The following is an 18066-nucleotide window of genomic DNA, read 5'->3' as shown; positions in this document are numbered from 1 at the left end:
AAAGGCAATATCTGACCTTTTTTTTTTCCAATAAAGTTATTTGAAAGATGAGAAAGGTGAAAGGCAGTCAGATTGTGGAGAACCTTACACACCATGTTTTATAGAAAAGGGGAGCCATGGACAGTGTCTGAGAAGGAAAAGGACAGGACCAGATCTGTACCTTAAGGAAACTTATTTTGACAGCTATGTAGTAAATAGATTGAAGAAAACAGAGACTGGAAGTTGGGAGAACAATTAAGAAGTTATTATAATAGCCAGAGGTGATGAAAGCCTAAAACTAGGGTGGTGCCCAACTGAATGGAGAGAAGGGAATTGATGTGGGAGATACTGTTTATCTAGTACCAGAAGGAGTAGAATTTAGGAGCATCTTTTTGGTCAAAGGGGATTCATGCTGTGGATGTGTATTTCTCTAACAAAGTATGAAATTCTTTCTGGTTAAAAGATGTAAATAGAGGCAGTGTGACGTAGTCGGTACGAAACTCACCAGCCAGAAATGGTCAAAGAATATGAACAGGCAGTTTTCAGAGGAAGAAATTAAAGGTATCTATAGGCATATGAAAAAATGCTCTAAATCACTACTGATTACAGAAATGCAAATCAAAACAACTCTTAGATACCACATCTCTCCTGTCAGATTGGCTAAAATAACAAAACAGGAAAATGATAAATGCTGGAGAGGATGTGGGAAAATTGGAACATTGTTACATTGCTGGTGGAGTTGTGAGCTGATCCAGCCATTTTGGAGAGCAATTGGGAACTATGCCCAAAGGGCTATAAAAATGTTCATACCCTTTGACCCAGCAATACCACTTCTAGGGTTGTATCCCAAAGAAATCACACAAGCGGGAAAAGGACCCATATGTACAAAAATATTTATAGCAGCTCCTTTTGTGGTAGCCAAGAATTGGAAATCAAAGGGATGCCCATCAATTGGGGAATGACTGAACAAGCTGTGGTATATGAAGGTAATGGAATACTACTGTGCTATAAGAAATGGGGATGATATGGACTTCATAACAACCTGGAAAAACCTACACGACATAATGCTGAGTGAGCAGAGCAGAGCCAGGAGAACATTATACACCACTACAGATATATGGATTCTGTGAGGACCAACCCTGACAGACTTCACTCTTCTCAGCAACACAAGGTACAAAGACAACTCCAAAGGACTCACGATGGAGAATGCTATCTACATCCAGAGAAAGAACTATGAAGTATGAATGCAGATTGAGGCACACTTCATGCTAGCCTTCCCCCCCCCCTTTTTTTTTCTTTTGTTTTTGTTTTTGGGTTGGTTTTTTTGGTCCTGTTTCTTCTTTCGCATGATTCATTTCATTGATCACAGCTCTTCTCCATAACTTGACTAGTGTGTAAATTAATTCAATGCGAAGTTATACGTGGAAGCTATATGGGATTCCATGCCGTCTTGGGGAGGGAGGGGGGGGGAAGGAGGGAAGAAAATCTGGAACTCAAAATTATGTAGAACTGAATGTTGTAAACTAAAAATAAAAAACAAAAACTCACAAGCCAGAAAAATTTTTTTTTAAGTCTTGGTTGAGTTTAAGAGAATTCATCAGGGAGTAAACTGAGTTATGGCTACTCTAAGAAACTGCTGGAAAAATGTTAAATCTCCTCCATTCTTGGTTTCTCCTTTCTGTTTTATTGCTGCATGTAATGGGCAGCATGGTTCATTACAAGGTGTTTCTTTGTTATTTTAAATTTGGCATGTGGATTTTAAATATTTTAACAATGTTTTACTAAAGATAAGCTATTTTAAATTGCATTCTGAGTTTGAATTGTTGCTATAGGCAATGATAAAATGTGTGGGGAAACCTGTGGATAATTGATTAGACCAAATTCACCTGACTGAGATGCCACCCTCCTAGTTGGTAATCAACAGATTCCCCTGGGGCTTCAGGAATTTTATGAATTTTATTTACAATTTGTATTTTTAAGATTTTGAGTTTTGTAGAGAAAGGAAGTCATATGACAGTAGGACCTTTTGCCCTAAACTAAGACTTTTCTGAGCTAACTTCATTATTTCCAAGCACTCAGGTGTTCTTGCACTAGGTTTTTCTTCACCCTATAAGCAATAGGGAAGGTGAACCTTGAGAGAAATCAGATCTGAGCTAACCTTAGTGGGGAGAGACAGATGAAGTCAATTTCGCTTGCTTCCTCCAAAAGGAGAAAGGTGAAAAGTTCTCCTTATCCAATCTACCCTCCTCAATGACCTCTGGGAATCCCAGACATGGGGAATTCTAACTTCTGATGCTTTCGGTGGTTGAGTCTGTTGTGGACAAGGAGAAGTTCTGGAAGTGTCCTGGGCATCTTTCTGAGACTTGGGCTGTTCTGCTTCTTACAAACAGAAGTGAGATTCACCAAAAGGGGCTTGATCACTGAGAGATGAAGAATTCCTCTGGGCTTGATGTTACATCTCTAAAGTGTCCTTTCACAGACAAAAGGCAACTTCTTGGGAACATCCAGCTGCACCTTGCACCTTAACGCAAACCAAGTCCTAATCTTCAGAATGTCTTTTTAATGAGGTAAGAGAGGTAAACAGACACAAATGATTCTCAAGTATTCTGGGGTTGTTTTTAGACATGTGTTTCCTTATAGAACATAATAGTGTCTGGTCTGCCTACATGAAGAGATAACCATCTCTTCAAATGAAAGCTTCAAGTAGCCTGGGGTAAATAGTGGTCACCAATATTGCTATTGGTCACCAGCACCTAGATAGGGTGTTGTACTTTCTTACTGAAACAGCTACCATCCTGCACCTCTCATCTACCCTCCCAGTCTTCCAGGGCATAGGGTGAAAGTAAGTTCTCCAAGGGATAAACCACCCTTTCCTAACACAACTGTACTCAAAGTAGAACTGTTCTCTGGGTCACCCACCATCTCCCAAATGAATGTGCAGTTAGGGTTGGTTATGGTTCATCTCAGCCTAAAGGATATGCATGAAGCTGGGTTCCATTAGGGGTGCTTTTATCGCCTGCTTCACTCTTGTGATGGTTCATAATCTTGTTAGATGAGAAATCATATTTCCTGAGAGTACAGCAGCCTCTACACTCCAATTTCACCTAATTGGGGAAGAGATGGGAAGAAAATTTCTTGCAAGGAAAAGGTAGAATTTAAGTCTAGAAAAGAGAGTTAGAGCTGGAAGGAGAGGGAGTTAGGGAAGGGAAAGGAGCTAGAAAGGGATGAAAACAGAAGCTGTGCCACATGTGAATCTTTGGAAATTAAAGTAGGTGGGGGTAAAATGGCAGGATAAAGAGAATGCATATTGAATAGAGGAGAGGGCAGCTGGTGAGTGAGCAGTAGAGTACTGTAGGAGAGGGGGAATATAAAATAAGACTGATTATTGGGGGAGGGGTCTTGAAATCAAGCTGGGTTGATGGAGGCATACAGCTGGGTCAGGAAGATGAGCAGGAGGAGTTTGAAAGGAACTGGAATGGGGGAAGAAAGCAAAGGTTGAACAGGGATTTTTTTTAACTCTACAAAAACAGACTTCACCAACATCATCATCTCATGTAATGCTGGTTCCTCTGAAAACAGAATAAGCCTATTGATCCAAATTAAGGGATATAAGAAAGGATGTTTTCATAGTGTGACAACATTCAGCTCAAAAAGTCAGAGTTCAGTCTTGAGGGACTGTCAATCTGGACAGAAGTTTTATCCTCAGTATCTAAATAGAAAGAAAAAAAAAGCAGACTTCTCCCTGTCCCAGTATTGCCATTCTAGATAAAGATAGGGCCCATGATTTCATTGGTAGAGGGAAGTTTGAAGTGAGAAACATCTTACCAATTCAGTGCAGCACCGTATTTGCGCTTTACAATCTGATAGAATTACCTAGGAGGTTGGGAATTAGTTTGGCTTGCCCAGAGTCGCACAGCTAATCTGTCAGATGGCTCATGAACCCAGGTCATCTTGGCTTTGAAGATAGCACACTTATCAGTAGTGTTCTGGTAAATGTTTAATGATTGGCTCTCTGGTTCTAAGTTTAATTTGCATTATTAATATTTTCTCCAGCACATACCAGGGGTGAGCATTTATACTTTGGAAACTGCTAACTCTACGAACCAAGGCTTGATTTATTGTTTTGTTGATTGTCTAAACTTAAAAAAAAAAAGATAGAATGTTAATAATGTAGATTAAACTTAAAAGTATGTTAGGAGTACATTTTTTTTTCCTTGAGAGAGCTGCTTGTTAAACATTTGCCAGAACCCCTCTGGCCCTCTTCTTTCAGGCAAGGGAAAAGTCATGAGGTAGTGGCAGAGTGAAACAAGAATCCAGGCCGTCTCAGTGTCGAAAACAGTGAGTTTCATCAAGAATTTCTACTGGTTAAAAAAACGATGGAAAAGCCACAGGAAGTGAAATTCCTTTCAGTGACTGCAGCTGATGAAAGAGGGGGAGACTCGGGGTGGGGGTGAGGGGAAGGTGTCAACCGAGAGTTCTCTGGAAATGTCATGAAGAGGCTTAGAGTCAACATCCAGACTTCTGAGGTGTTTTTAAGCCCTGGGGGATCTGCTGGAGCACCAGCCCGAGCCCCCTAAGTGGACATTTCCATCAACACCAGGCTCGTCTGGGGAGTCTGGGCCGTTGTGACAAGGATGCCGCTAGGAGCTCGTCTTTCCGACTGAAGTCAAAACATTTGCCTGGAAGCCTCATAAATAGGCTTAGACAAGAGGGAGGGAGAAATGCAGGGAAGGTGGGGGTGGACAGAAAGCCCGGGGTCAAAGGAGAGGGCCAGAGAAATCATCCTGAGTAAAAGTGGGTACAGAGGGTCTGAACAGACATGCTTAGCAGGAACTGCCAGGTTTAGTAGGACAAGTGAGACTGCCTCCCAGGTTTTTGTCTCCTTGTCTTCCCACATTTACAGGAACTCTAACATTGGATTTCGGCACACTCCTGTACATTTTAGAAGCTTGGTAAACTCAGGAGTGAGCAGTTAAACTCCTTAAGCCCCAGTGTCCATTCATTCATTCATTCAAACAAGCATTGATTAAGAGTCTACTAAAATTCTAGTTACTGGGCCTGGAATGCCACTAGGCAAAGGCCCTGTCCTCGAGGAGCTTACATTCTTATAGGATGGAAATGCCACTACCACATGTTCACAGATAAGTAAATGCAAAAAATATAACATTACCACCGCCTCTCCCATCATCAACATAGCATGAGCAATAAAAAGCATGTCGTACATAGCTACTCATTTAGGATTTAGGATGCAGCGCAGGGTACCAGGACCAGGAAAATGAGGATGAGTTAAGGGATTTTCTATATTTTTGCCTCTGTTTTAAGTGGCATTGTTGCTGGGAATTTTATCCCAAAGACACAGACTCTGTTGGTGGAATATGGCTATGAACATTTCCCAGGGGTGGGTAGGAGGAATATCATGGTGTTTTTTCCTCATGACATTTCTATCAGAATCTGTGACCTCATTGTTCTGGTTCTAATTAAGACACATCCAAGCAGTAGGTTATCACTTCACCTCAATTGAAAAAGCAATAGGACCTGGTGGTCAAAAAAGAGATTGTCCAGAAAGCGCCCTCCTAATATTTAGTTCCTGTAATGGAAGCGTTGTTTAATTCATCTTTTTATCAAATAGAAAAATGAAGGATGGGGGTAGAGGGGAGAAGAGGGTTAGGATTGACTACAAACCTCAATCCATTTCTATTGTTTATATTGTAAGAGGTAAATCTGTCTGAACAATGCAGTTAATTCTCCCAGCAGGAGTAAAATATGTGGATCCTTATGGACAGCAGTAAATTACTTAAATAATTCACTCACTGGAGATAAATAATAGATGGGTTTATTTTTCCTGGAATTCACATCATTTCTCCCTTTGGTTCTAAAGACATTTCATCTGATTTTTTCCCCCCAAAGACAACTTTTAATCATGGCCACACTAATTCCTCAATGTCTGATGAAAACAGAGCATTTACAATGCCAAGAGGAGCCACTACCCAGAGTTTGTGGTAATAGCACTTATTCCCTGGAATTGTGCTCATTTGTTTGTTTGTTTTTACTGTAATTTGAGTCATGAAATCACAGGATCTCAGCTGGAAAGGGAACTTCAGAGCCCATCTAGCCCAGTCTGTTCCTGACCAAAAATTATCCCTATGACATACTCATTGATTAATGATATAAATAATTACTAAAACCCATTATAATTAATTTTAAAAGTATTATAGCATTTATAAATGTTGTACTTGAAGGTTTATAGTTTACAAATATTATCTCATTTTATCCACAAAAGCCCTGGGAGGTAGTACTCTTGTTATCCCCATAATGAGGAAATTAAGGGTGAAAGAGGTTAAATAACTTACCCAAGGACACACCACTAGTAATGTCTGAGGCAGGATTTGAACTCAAGTCTTCCCGATTATAGGTCTGGTGTTCTATCCATTTAGCCTAAATACATGAGCAGTGGATAGAGCACTGGGCTTGGAATCAGGAAGACTTATCTTCCTGAGTTCAAATCCAGCCTCAGACATGTTCTAGCTATAAGACCCTGAGCCAGTCACTTGACCTTGTTTGCCTCAGTTTTCTCATCTGTAAAATGAGCTGGAGAAGGAAATGGCAAACCACTCCTGTATCTTTGCAAAGAAAACCGCAAATGGAATCACGAAGATTCAGACAGGACCGAAACAACTGAACAACAAATAAACGTTTATAAATACATTGTTTTCTAGTTAATGCCTTCAACTTCCATTGTTTTCATCTTTTACCATCAGTGCCGATATGAAGAGCTGGGGGATCTGTCAGAGTTGTTTTAATTTACATGTCTTAGAGCATTTTTTCATATGATTGTGATAGTCCTCATTTTTAAAGAATTTATTCATATCCAATGATCACTTATCTGCTGGGGAATATTTTGTAGTATTTTATTTTTATTCCATCTACCTATAAAGTCAGACTTTTTCAGAGCTGCTTGGTATAATATTTCTTTCCTCAGTTGAAGCCTTCTCTTGTCATTCTAGCAACACTGATTTTGTTCTGTAGGAGCTTTTAATTTTATAACACCAAAACTGCCTATTTTTTTCTTTTGTAAACTCCTCTATTCCTTATCTGGTTATGAATTTCCCCCAAAATTATAATTATAAAAGCTACATCTTCCATTCTCCTCTTTTTTTTAAAAAAATGTAACCATTTGTATTTAGATCACTTATCCATTTGTAGCTTATATAATGTACACCATATAAGATACTGGTCTGAACACATCTTCCACCAATTTCCTTTTGAGTTATCCAAGCATGATGCTTCTATTTTGTCCTTCCCCTAATAGTTTGTTCTTAGGTTTGCTCAGCACTGGACCACTGTGTTTATCTATTCCAGGACCTTACTTATTTAGACTGTTTCACTGATTTCCTTTTCCATTTTTCTTAAACAGATAGCAAACAGTTTAGATGATGACTGTTTCTTGATAGAATTTGAGATCAGGCAATGCTAAGCTCCCTTTGGTCCCTCCACTTTTCTCTCTATTTCCCTTTGAAATTCTTAATATTTTATTCTTCCAAGTAAATTTTATTATTATTTTGTCTACTTCTACAAATTAACCCCTTTGTAACCTATCATATGGCAGTAATGCTGTAGACTAATTTTGGTAATCCCACTTTAATTACATTGAACTAATACAGCCTGTTTATTTGTATTCATTTTTGAAGTGTTTTCTGGTACTATTTATGTCTTTTATTTATCTTGGTAGTTCACATATTTTGTGTATTTTTGTAATTATTTTTAAATGGAATTTCTCTTTCTCTTATTTTCTCCTAATTTTCGTTAGTACTGTATATAAATAGTAGTAATGATTTTTTTCAGATTAATTTTGTAGCCTGATACTTTATGAAAAGTATTAAACATCTCAGTTTCTTTGCTAAGTAAAACATCATTTGGTCTATATGTAGGGATATTTTTGGCTCCTTTTTGTCAGTGTTCATTCCTTTAACCTCCTTTTCTTGTTCTAATGCTATAAATAGCATTTCAAGCATGATATCAAATAAAGGTGGAAACAATAGGCATACATGCTTTACCCTTGATCTTATTGGAAAAACTTCCATTGCTTCTCCATTGCAAGTGATTCTAGTTCTTTGTTTTAGAGTGCTACTTTTTAATATTTTATTATTTATTATTTAATATTTTAGTTTTCAACATTGATGTCCATAAGATTTTGAGTTACAAATTTTCTCCCCATTTCTACCCACCCCCCCACTCCAAGATAGCACATATTCTGATTGCCCCATTTCGCAGTCAGCCTTCCCTTCTGTCACCCCACTCCCCCACCATCCCCTTTCCCCTTACTTTCTTGTAGGGCAGGATAGATTTCTATGCCCCATTCCCTATATATCTTATTTCCCAGTTGCATGCAAAAACAACTTTTTTTTTGCCATCTTCTTTTAAAACTTTGAGTACCAAATTCTCTCCCCTCTTCCTCTCCCACCCTCCCTAGGAAGGGAAGTAATTCAACAGGCCACGCATGTATCATTATGCAAAACACTTCCACAATAATTGTGTTGTGAAAGACTAACTATATTTCCTTCCATCCTATCCTGTTCCCCTTTATTCAATTTTCTTCCTTGACCCTGTCCCTTTTTAAAAGTGTTTGCTTTTGATTACCTCCTCCCACTATCTGCCCTCCCTTCTATCATCCCCCCTTTTTTTATCCCCTTCCCCCTGCTTTCCTGTGGGGTAAGATACCCAATTGAGTGTGTATGTTATTCCTTCCTCAAGTCAAATCTGATGAGAGCAAGATTCACTCATTCCCCCTCACCTACCCCCTCTTCCCTTCCAACAGAACTGCTTTTTCTTGCCACTTTTATGTGAGATAATTTACGCCATTCTATCTCTCCCTTTCTCACTCTCTCAATATATTCCTCTCTCACCCCTTAATTTAATTTTGTTTTTTTAGATATCATCCCCTCATATTCAACTCACCCTGTGCCCTCTCCTCTGTCTATACACACACACACACACACACACACACACACACACATACATATATGTGTGTGTATCTGTATGTGTATATATATATATATATATACACACATATATATATATGTATGTATATATGTATGTATGTATGTATATTCCCTTCAACTACCCTAATACTGAGAAAGGTCTCATGAATTACACACATCATCTTTCCATGTAGGAATGTAAACAAAACAGTTCAACTTAAGTAAATCCTTTATGATTTTTCTTTCTTGTTTTCCTTTTCATGCTTCTCTTGATTCTTGTGTTTGAAAGTCAAATTTTCTATTCAGCTCTGGTCTTTTCACTGACAAAGCTTGAAAGTCCTCTATTTTATTGAAAATCCCTATTTTGCCTTGGAGCATTATACTCAGTTTTGCTGGGTAGGTGATTCTTGGTTTTAATCCTAGCTCCTTTGATTTCTGGAATATCCCTTAATGTAGAAGCTGCTAGATCTTGTGTTATTCTGATTGTGTTTCCACAATACTCAAATTGTTTCTTTCTGGCTGCTTGCAGTATTTTCTCCTTGACCTGGGAACTCTGAAATTTGTTGACAATATTCCTAGGAGTTTTCTTTTTGGAACCTTTTTCAAGAAGCAATCAGTGGAGTCTTTCAATTTCTATTTTACCCTCTGGCTCTAGAATATCAGGGCAGTTTTCCTTGATAATTTCTTGAAAGATGATGCCTAGGCTCTTTTTTTTGATCATGGCTTTCAGGTAGTCCAGTAATTTTAAAATTACCTCTCCTGGATCTATTCTCCAGGTCAGTGGTTTTTCCAATGAGATATTTCACATTGTCTTCCATTTTTTCATTCCTTTGGTTCTGTTTTGTAATATCTTGATTTCTCATAAAGTCACTAGCTTCCATTTGCTCCAATCTAATTTTTAAGGTGGTATTTTCTTCAGTGGTCTTTTGGATCTCCTTTTCCATTTGGCTAATTCTGCCTTTCAAGGCATTCTTCTCCTCACTGGCTTTTTGGAGCTCTTTTGACATTTGGGTTGGCCTATTTTTTAAGGTGTTATTTTCTTCAGTATTTTTTTTGGTCATCTTTGGCAAGTCATTGACTTGTTTTTCATTGTTTTCTTGCATCACTCTCATTTCTTTTCCCAATTTTTCCTCTACTTCTCTTGCTTTTCCAAATCGTTTTTAAGCTCTTCCATGGCCTGAGACCAATTCACATTTTCTGTGGAGGCTTTTGATGTCGGCTCTTTGACTTTGTTGACTTCTTCTGGCTGTATGTTTTGATCTTCTTTGTCACCAAAAAGAGATTCTAATGTCTGAGATGGAGTCCTTTGTCACAGCCTGTTCATGTTCCCAACTAACTACTTGACTCTTGAGCTTTTTGTCAGGGTATAACTGTTATAGAGTAGAGAGTATTTTGTCCCAAGCTTTAGGGGCTATGCGGCTGTTTTCAGAGCTACTTCTACACAGCAAGCTCTGCCACAGCAGTGCTCCTCCTCCCCCAGAACCACCAACCAGGATCGCAACCCAGATCCAACCAGCAAAAGAATCTGCCTCTGTGCCAGCAAAGTGCTCCTTGCACTCCCACTCCCATCCACTGCTTGATTCCTCTCACTGTGTGAGCTAGGGACTCTGGAAGCAGCTGACTCTGGAGCTCTGGAAGCAGCCTCAGGAGCTTCCTGCTGCTGCCCCCACCACCTGCTGCACCACCTCCACCACCCCCAGGGCTGGGGCTGGACTGCCCTCACCCCTATCCAGCAGTTTTTCCACTGACCTGCTCCATGGTCTTTGGCGTTTGTGGGTTGAGAAGTCTGGTAACTGCCACAGCTCAATGATTCACAGCCCTCAGGCCTGCTCTTCCCAACTCCCATTCTGGGCTGCGCTCCGTTCCCAGTCCCATGCGATAGACCCTTCCCAGGGAACATCCGGGCTGTCCTGGGCTGGAGACCTGCTTCCCTATGCTATTTTTTGGGTTCCACAGCTCTAGAATTTGTTCAGAGCCATTTTTTACAAGTGTTTGGAGGGATTTGGGGGAGAGCTTAAGAAAGTTCCTGCTTTCCAGCAGCCATCTTGGCTTCACCCCCCCCTAGAGTGCTACTTTCGATCATATTAAAGAAGGGTCCTTCCATGCATTTGCTTGTGTTTTGTTTGTTTAGGGCTTTCCCTGAATCTATTGATATTGTCATTTGGATTTTGTTATTTAAATGATTAATTTTTGGAAACTGAGGGGATGCCCATCAATTGGGAAATGGCTGAACAAGTTGTGGTATATGAATGTGATGGAATACCATTTTGCTATAAGAAATGATGAGCAGGCAATTTTCAGAAAAACCTGGAGAGACTTACATGAACTGATTCTGAGTGAAGTGAGCAGAACCAGGGGAACATTGTACAAAACAATAGCAACATTATGCAATGATTGACTCTGATAGACTTAGCTCTTCTCAGCAATACAATCATCCAAGACAATTCCAAAAGTGTCATGATGAAAATGCTATCGAAATCCAGAGAAAGAACTATTGAGTCTGAATGCCAATCAAAGTATACCATTTTTGCTTTTTTTTGTTTCTTCTTTCTCATGGTTTTTCCCTTTTGGTCTGATTCTTCTTTCACAACATGATTAATGTAGAAATATGTTTAACATGATTGTAAATGTATAACCTAAATCACATTGCTTGCTATCTTTGGGAAAGAGGAGGCAAGTGAAGGAGGGACAAAAATTTGGAACTCAAAATTTTACGAAAATGAGTGATGAAAACTATTTTTATATGTAACCAGGAAAAATTAAATACTATTAGGGGGAAAAAAAAGAAAAAAATGATTAATTATGCTAATTGTTTTCCTTGCTTTCCTGGCAAAAATTCAATTTGATCATAATTTTTGATATGGTGTTCTAGTTTCTTTGCTAAAATTTTTGCATTCGTCATTATTCGGAATATTGAGTATTCATTAATGAGATTTTCTGTAAAGGTACCCCATGATGCTCAGAGTACATATATTCTTCAGTATTAACCTTCAGAACTCAGCAGAGGTCTTTCAGATCTATTTTCTCCAATAATCTGAAGAATTTTATATTTTCCATCTTTTAAAAGACAGGTTAATCCAGTTTTAAGGCCCACTAAAGTTTCCTACAATTATTGTGTTATTATTTCTATTTTTATAATTCAGTATGTTTTTTAATAACTTAGATGAGGTGCTATTTAGTACAAATATATTTTAAAATGACTATTTAATTTGATGCCTTTAAACATAATATCATCTCCTCATTAATTTCTTTTGACATTATAAGTATTTATTGTTGCCACATTGGAATGACGATTGTATTTCCTGCTTTCTTGGAATCTCCTGAAGTATAATAAATTTTGTTACAGCCCATTTTCTTCACTCCATATGTGTTTTTATGCTTTAAATGTGTTTCTATTATTCAGCAAATTTTGGACTTTATTTTTGTACCCAGTCTGACATTCTCTTTTATTTCATTGGGATGAGGAGTTCAATCTATTTAAAACTATAATTGTTGTTTGTGTTTTATTACATTGGATTTGTCAGGTGTTTTTTCTCTTCTCTTTTAAATCAGCACTTAATCCCTGCAGGATTTCTTGGCTTTCATTTATCTGATTTCATCCTCTTCCCACAGATTTTCCTCCACTCCCTCCCCATTACCTTGCTCCCACCCAAATTCCTTTATTTCATCGTTGTTGTTTTTTTTTTTCAATCCTGTCTGACTCTCTGTGATCCCATTTGAGGTTTTCTTGGCAAAGATATTGGAGTGGTTTGCCATTTCCTTCTCCAGCTCATTTTAGAGATGAGGAAATAAGGTAAACAAGGTTAAGTGACTTGCCCAGGGTCACATAGCTAGTAAGTGTCTGAGACCAGATTTGAACTCAATTGATCAACATTTATGAAGTGCCTAGTATGTGCTAGGCACTATGCAAAGGCTAAGGATACAAAAAGAGGCAAAAAATAGTTCCTGCCCTCAAGGAGCTTACAATCTAATGGGAGAGGCAACATACAATTACCCTCAGACAGGGTGGATTTCCTGAAGAACAAAAGCTTCCTCTATCTAGTCAAGTATTAGTTTGATTACATATCTGTTCCTTGCTTCCCTTACTCATCTTTTTTTTTAAATGATTGTTTTTCTCAAGTAGCCTCATTTCCAGAAATGATAATTCATGAGAAAGGTAGTGGCAAAACAAATTCTATTCAGAGTCAAAGAGTTTGGTCCAATTGTAAATTTTATTAGTTATCCATGTCCCTCCTGTGCCAGTACCTCCTCTCTCTGAGCCTATATCTCCCATCTGTTTACCTTCCATAATGGATATCCCCTAATCATCCAAACATCCCCTCCCTTGGTAGCTCTTAGAAGTACAAATCCTATCCACAAAAGGTTTCATGAAGGGCCAGCTCTCCTTAAAAGTATCTTTTTTTGAGACTCAAGCATGCACATATACTCCTCCCACCCCTTTTGTCTCCAGCCACACACACACATACACACAAGTGCCTTTCCAGGGGGAAAATATATCTTCAAAAATATATGTTCCTTTCTTGGACTCTAATTCTGTCTACTCTCCTAAACCCCTCCTGGACAGGGTGAGAGATAACTAAAGACCACTTCTTTCTTCGAACTCAGAAAAGGCAGCCGTGCATTTCCAGATCTCTCTATCTGTCCCCTCTCCACAGTTTGCCCAAAAGGCTGCATTTTCCTGCTCTTCAAAAAATATTGACTAATGAGGAAACATGGATTCTAGTTATAGAAATATTAATTAAAATATTTCCCTCTTCCTTATTTCCTTATTCTGATTCTTTTGACACCTCTTCTTATACGTGTGTCCACAGACACTTTCTGGTGTCTCAGTGTTCCCAAAAGAATCTGAGAATCTTTTTTTTAAAGTAGCATCATATAGAACTGGAATTGAGAGCATCTAATTGTTTAGTCATTCCTTGATAACTGTTCTTGTTACCTCATATACTTTCTTTTTGTTTCATGAGTTTCCATGTCAAATGCCCAACTTACCTCTGATTTCTTGTGAAGAAACATTTTAACTTCCTCTCCTATAATGAAAACCCATCATTTTCATTGTTGATTAAGCACAACTTAACAGGATGTTATTTTAGGGAGCAAAGCAATCACGATTGCTTTTCAGATTGTTGTTCAGTTGTATCTGACTCTTCATGACCCCATTTTTGGGGTTTTCTTGGTAAAGATGCAGGAGGAGTTTGCTATTTCCTTTGCCAGCTTATTTTACAGATGAGGAACTGAGGCAAACAGGGTTAAGTGGCTGTAACAACAATATTACTAGCAGCTACCGTGAGGGTGTAAGACCAATAACACCAGCACACAGGAGGGCTGCTGGCACAGGTTCTTTGATCTGATTTTCTAAAGGAAAGCAACTTTAAGAGGTTAACAATCTCACTTTAATTAAACATACATATATCATTCACTTAGTTCAGGGGGGAAAGTCAGCACCACAAACTTTGGTGAGAATACAAACAGAAATTATAAACAGAGAAAATAACACAAATCAACAGACAGGCTTCTAACTGTCTGACCATAGCAATACAGACATAGTTACCAGAGAGAAAGAGAAGTACCAACATCTGGGTTTTCAAAGCCAGGGGACTCCTTAATGGCTACTCAGAGTCTCATCTGGCTATATCATACAAAAACTCTTTAAATGAACAAGCCCCCAAAGCAAAAACTCACCTTAGAGTATATATACTGTTTCCAATCAATGACTCTTGATTCAATCAAAGGCAAAACTCAATCAAAGGCACTTGATTGCCTTAGTGCTGAGAAGCACTCCAAAAGAAAAAACAGCAAGAAGTCCTACTTTGATTACCCTTACAATGACTTGCCCAAGGTCACATAGCTATTAAGTTTCCGAAGCCAGATTTTAACTCATGAAGATGAGTCTTCCCGATTCCAAGCCAAATGTTCTATCCACTGTACCACCTAGCTGCCCTAAGCTTTTCAGATTATCATATTCTAATTTCTTTAGTTGAGTTTTCTTAAATGAAAAATAATATTGAGCATTGTAGACTGATTTTCCTTGGTTTGTGAAGGGCTTTTTTCCTGGCTGCCTAAAGTATTTGTTGTTTAATTCTCAAGTTTTGAAGTTAAGCCAGGAGGGATTTTTTTTTTTGGTGAGTTAAACTTCAGATTTCTTTCTGTTGGTTTCTGTGGCTTCTTTCAAGTTGTACTTAGCACTCTGTTTCCAACATTTTGGGGCAATTTTCTTACACAGTTGCCCAAGTTATGATAGTCAAATTTTTTATTTCATCAATTTTCCTGGAAAAATTATAATACTTAGATTATCTCTTCATATCACATCTTCAAGCTTCATTTCCCTAGTCTGTAGTCATCTACTAGGTTCTTCTAAACTGGTTGTCATTTGATTTTGTTCAATCAATTTTTTTCCCTCACAAATTTTTGAGTTATGATGTTCCATTTTTTTCCAAAAAGTCGAGTTTTTAAGAAGAATTTTTTTCTGGTATTTGCTCAGAATTTTCATTCTCTCACTCCTTTTTATTTCTTTGGCAACAACAATTTCCACTCAAGTTTTTAAAAATTCTATTATTGCTCTTTAGAACCATTGTAGTGGTTCTTACATTTTGTCAGTTATCTTTTCTGAGGATTCTCCTTCATTGAGGATTTCATACTCTTCTGATTTTTCTGTGTTGCCTTGACCATAATCAGTTCTTGCTCATTCCATTTTGACTGCATATTTTTTATTTATTAGCACATTTTCTGCCACTTTGAAAAAAGATCTGAGCTATGCTCAGACAAGGCCTCTCATTGAGTTATCTTGATGGACATCTCTCCTTTCTCATGTTTTGGTCAAATTTAACCCCATCCCCAGCCCCTTTTTGTGCTTTTCTGGCTGTTTGCTCATGCTGAAGGGGAAGTTGGGCTTATATATAACCTTTATTCAATCTTTTTCTAAGAAGTACTTCACTTCTGTTCTAGTTACCAGTGCTAGGCCCCTACTTCATCCATAGTTCTCTTATTCATACTACCCTGGGACTTCAGTGGATTCATGAATCTCCCTCTAGAAGGTAGGAAATTTGATTAGATCACTTCTACATGGAGACTTTTAGAGTCAGACAGGAGGTGCTACAGTTATTTAGAGCTCAGAACATAAGCCTGATATGGTAGGGAGAGAATGGGCTGCACTGAGTACAGCCAGGACAAATGAATCAATACAATGGCTCTCTGTTATTTTTCCCATAGGAATTATTTCTTGGGGAATAATTTCTTTTCTCCTCTTGTTGTTTTTTTTATTACTTTTATATGTCATTTTTTTTCCTCTTTTTGTGACAGTAAAGGGGGAATATAGGTTAAGACAAAAGCTCTCACTTGGACAGCTTGCTGGAGGTTCCCATACTGTGATTTTGAAGATCTCTAGAAGCCATAATTCATTACTTCTTGCATTGTTTTCTACAAGTTCAACCAATGTCACACCTCTACCCATCCCTAGACCCCATCTCTGCATAGGCTACTTTCCTACTTCATCCTATCACATTTACCAGGCTTGACATTATGCCTCCTTCAGACCATTCCCTATTCCTGGAGCTTCTGTGTCTATCCCTCACCATACTTCTTGTCATGTCCTACTACTAGCAAGACAAGTTTAGTGATTATTTTAAAGAGAAAACTTTATCAACACTGCAGTCTACAACATTTATAGAATTGCTTCTGTTCCAATGCCTTGAAGGCCAGGCCAAGCCCCTGAGATAGTCACCCCCCCCCTCCCCAAAATAAGTCTGCTCAATCGTTCAGATGGACCCAGCACTGAAAATGCTTCTGGAAGAACCATTGCGATGGTTGTCCAAGGAGAACCCCAAGTGCAGTTCAAACTTGTATTAGTTGGAAATAGAGGTACTGGAAAAACACATTTGTAAAACATTACTTGACTGGTGAATTTTAGAAGTATGTAGCCACCCCGGGTGTTGAGATCCATCCTCTCGTGTTCCATACTAACAGAGGTCCTATTGAAATCGATGTATGGGATCTAGCAGCCAAGAGAAATTTGGTGGTCTGAGAGATGGTTATTACATACAAGCTCAGTGTGTCCATTATAATGTTTGATGTAACATCAAGAGTTACTTACAAGAATGTACTTAATTGGCATAGAGATCTGGTACGAGTATCTGAAAATATCCCTATAGTGTTGTGTGGCAACAAAGTGGATATTAAGGACAGAAAAGTCAAGGAGAAATCAATTATCTTCCATAGGAAGAAGAATCTCCAATACTATGACATCTCAGCCAAAAGTAACTACAACTTCGAGAAGCCCTTCCTTTGGCTTGCCAGAAAACTTATTGGAGACTCTAATTTGGAGTTTGTTGCCATGCCTGCTCTTGCTCCTTTGAAGGTTGTCATGACCCAGCACTGGCAGCACAGTATGAGCAGGACTTACAGATGCTCGGAAAACTGTGCTCCCCAATGAAGATGATGACCTGTAAGGAAATGAAGCTAGAGCTCAGTGTCAGAGGTCTAGTTTTATAGGCAACTGTCCTGTGATGTCAGTGGTGTAGTGTGTTTGCCACTTTATTATACAGCTGAATAGAACGTGTGTTTAATCTTCGGGATGCTGAAGGAAATGAATGGGCTTCGGAGCAAACGTAGTAGTTTAAAAAAATATAATTCATATTTGGGACCTGCATATTTAGCTATTTTAGACCACATTTACATCCCCTTGAGTTTCAAATATAAGACTGTTGCAGTTCCATCACAATATTCAGTGGTGAATCTTGTTTGTTACTGTCATTCCCATTCCCTTTTCGTTTAGATCATAATGAAGTTGTATTTCACGTACCTAAAAAAAAGTCTGACCAACATGTAGAAACTATTCTTCTGTGGACTAATGGACTAACCTTGAAAAGAGTTTGTATTAAGAAAGACAACCTTGCAGTGAGGGATCACAGTATACAAAGAATGTCTAAAATTACCAGACTCCTTTCCTCCTGTTTAAAAAAATTACATAAACACCACTGCAATAATTTGAACCATTTCTGTCTCTGAGGTAGAAAAAAAGTAAACCTTCCCCAAATGAGTGTCTCTTCATCATTATATTTCAGAGCATGACAGGGTTTTCCAGAACGGTTGGATAAAAATGAGACCTAGACGTTGC

The 18066-nt window shown here is 38.4% G+C and overlaps 1 pseudogene; it reads left to right on the top strand.

Moving 5' to 3' along the window:
* The first annotated feature begins 16753 nt into the window (after positions 1 to 16753).
* On the top strand, positions 16754 to 17398 carry LOC118851059 (annotated as a pseudogene).
* Positions 17399 to 18066: the final 668 nt, after the last annotated feature.

This window comes from Trichosurus vulpecula, chromosome 1 (genome assembly GCF_011100635.1).
Source record: "Trichosurus vulpecula isolate mTriVul1 chromosome 1, mTriVul1.pri, whole genome shotgun sequence".
Taxonomy (NCBI): Eukaryota; Metazoa; Chordata; class Mammalia; order Diprotodontia; family Phalangeridae; genus Trichosurus; species Trichosurus vulpecula.
Note: the sequence above shows the minus strand (reverse complement) of the source record. Positions and strands in the feature narration are given on the sequence as shown.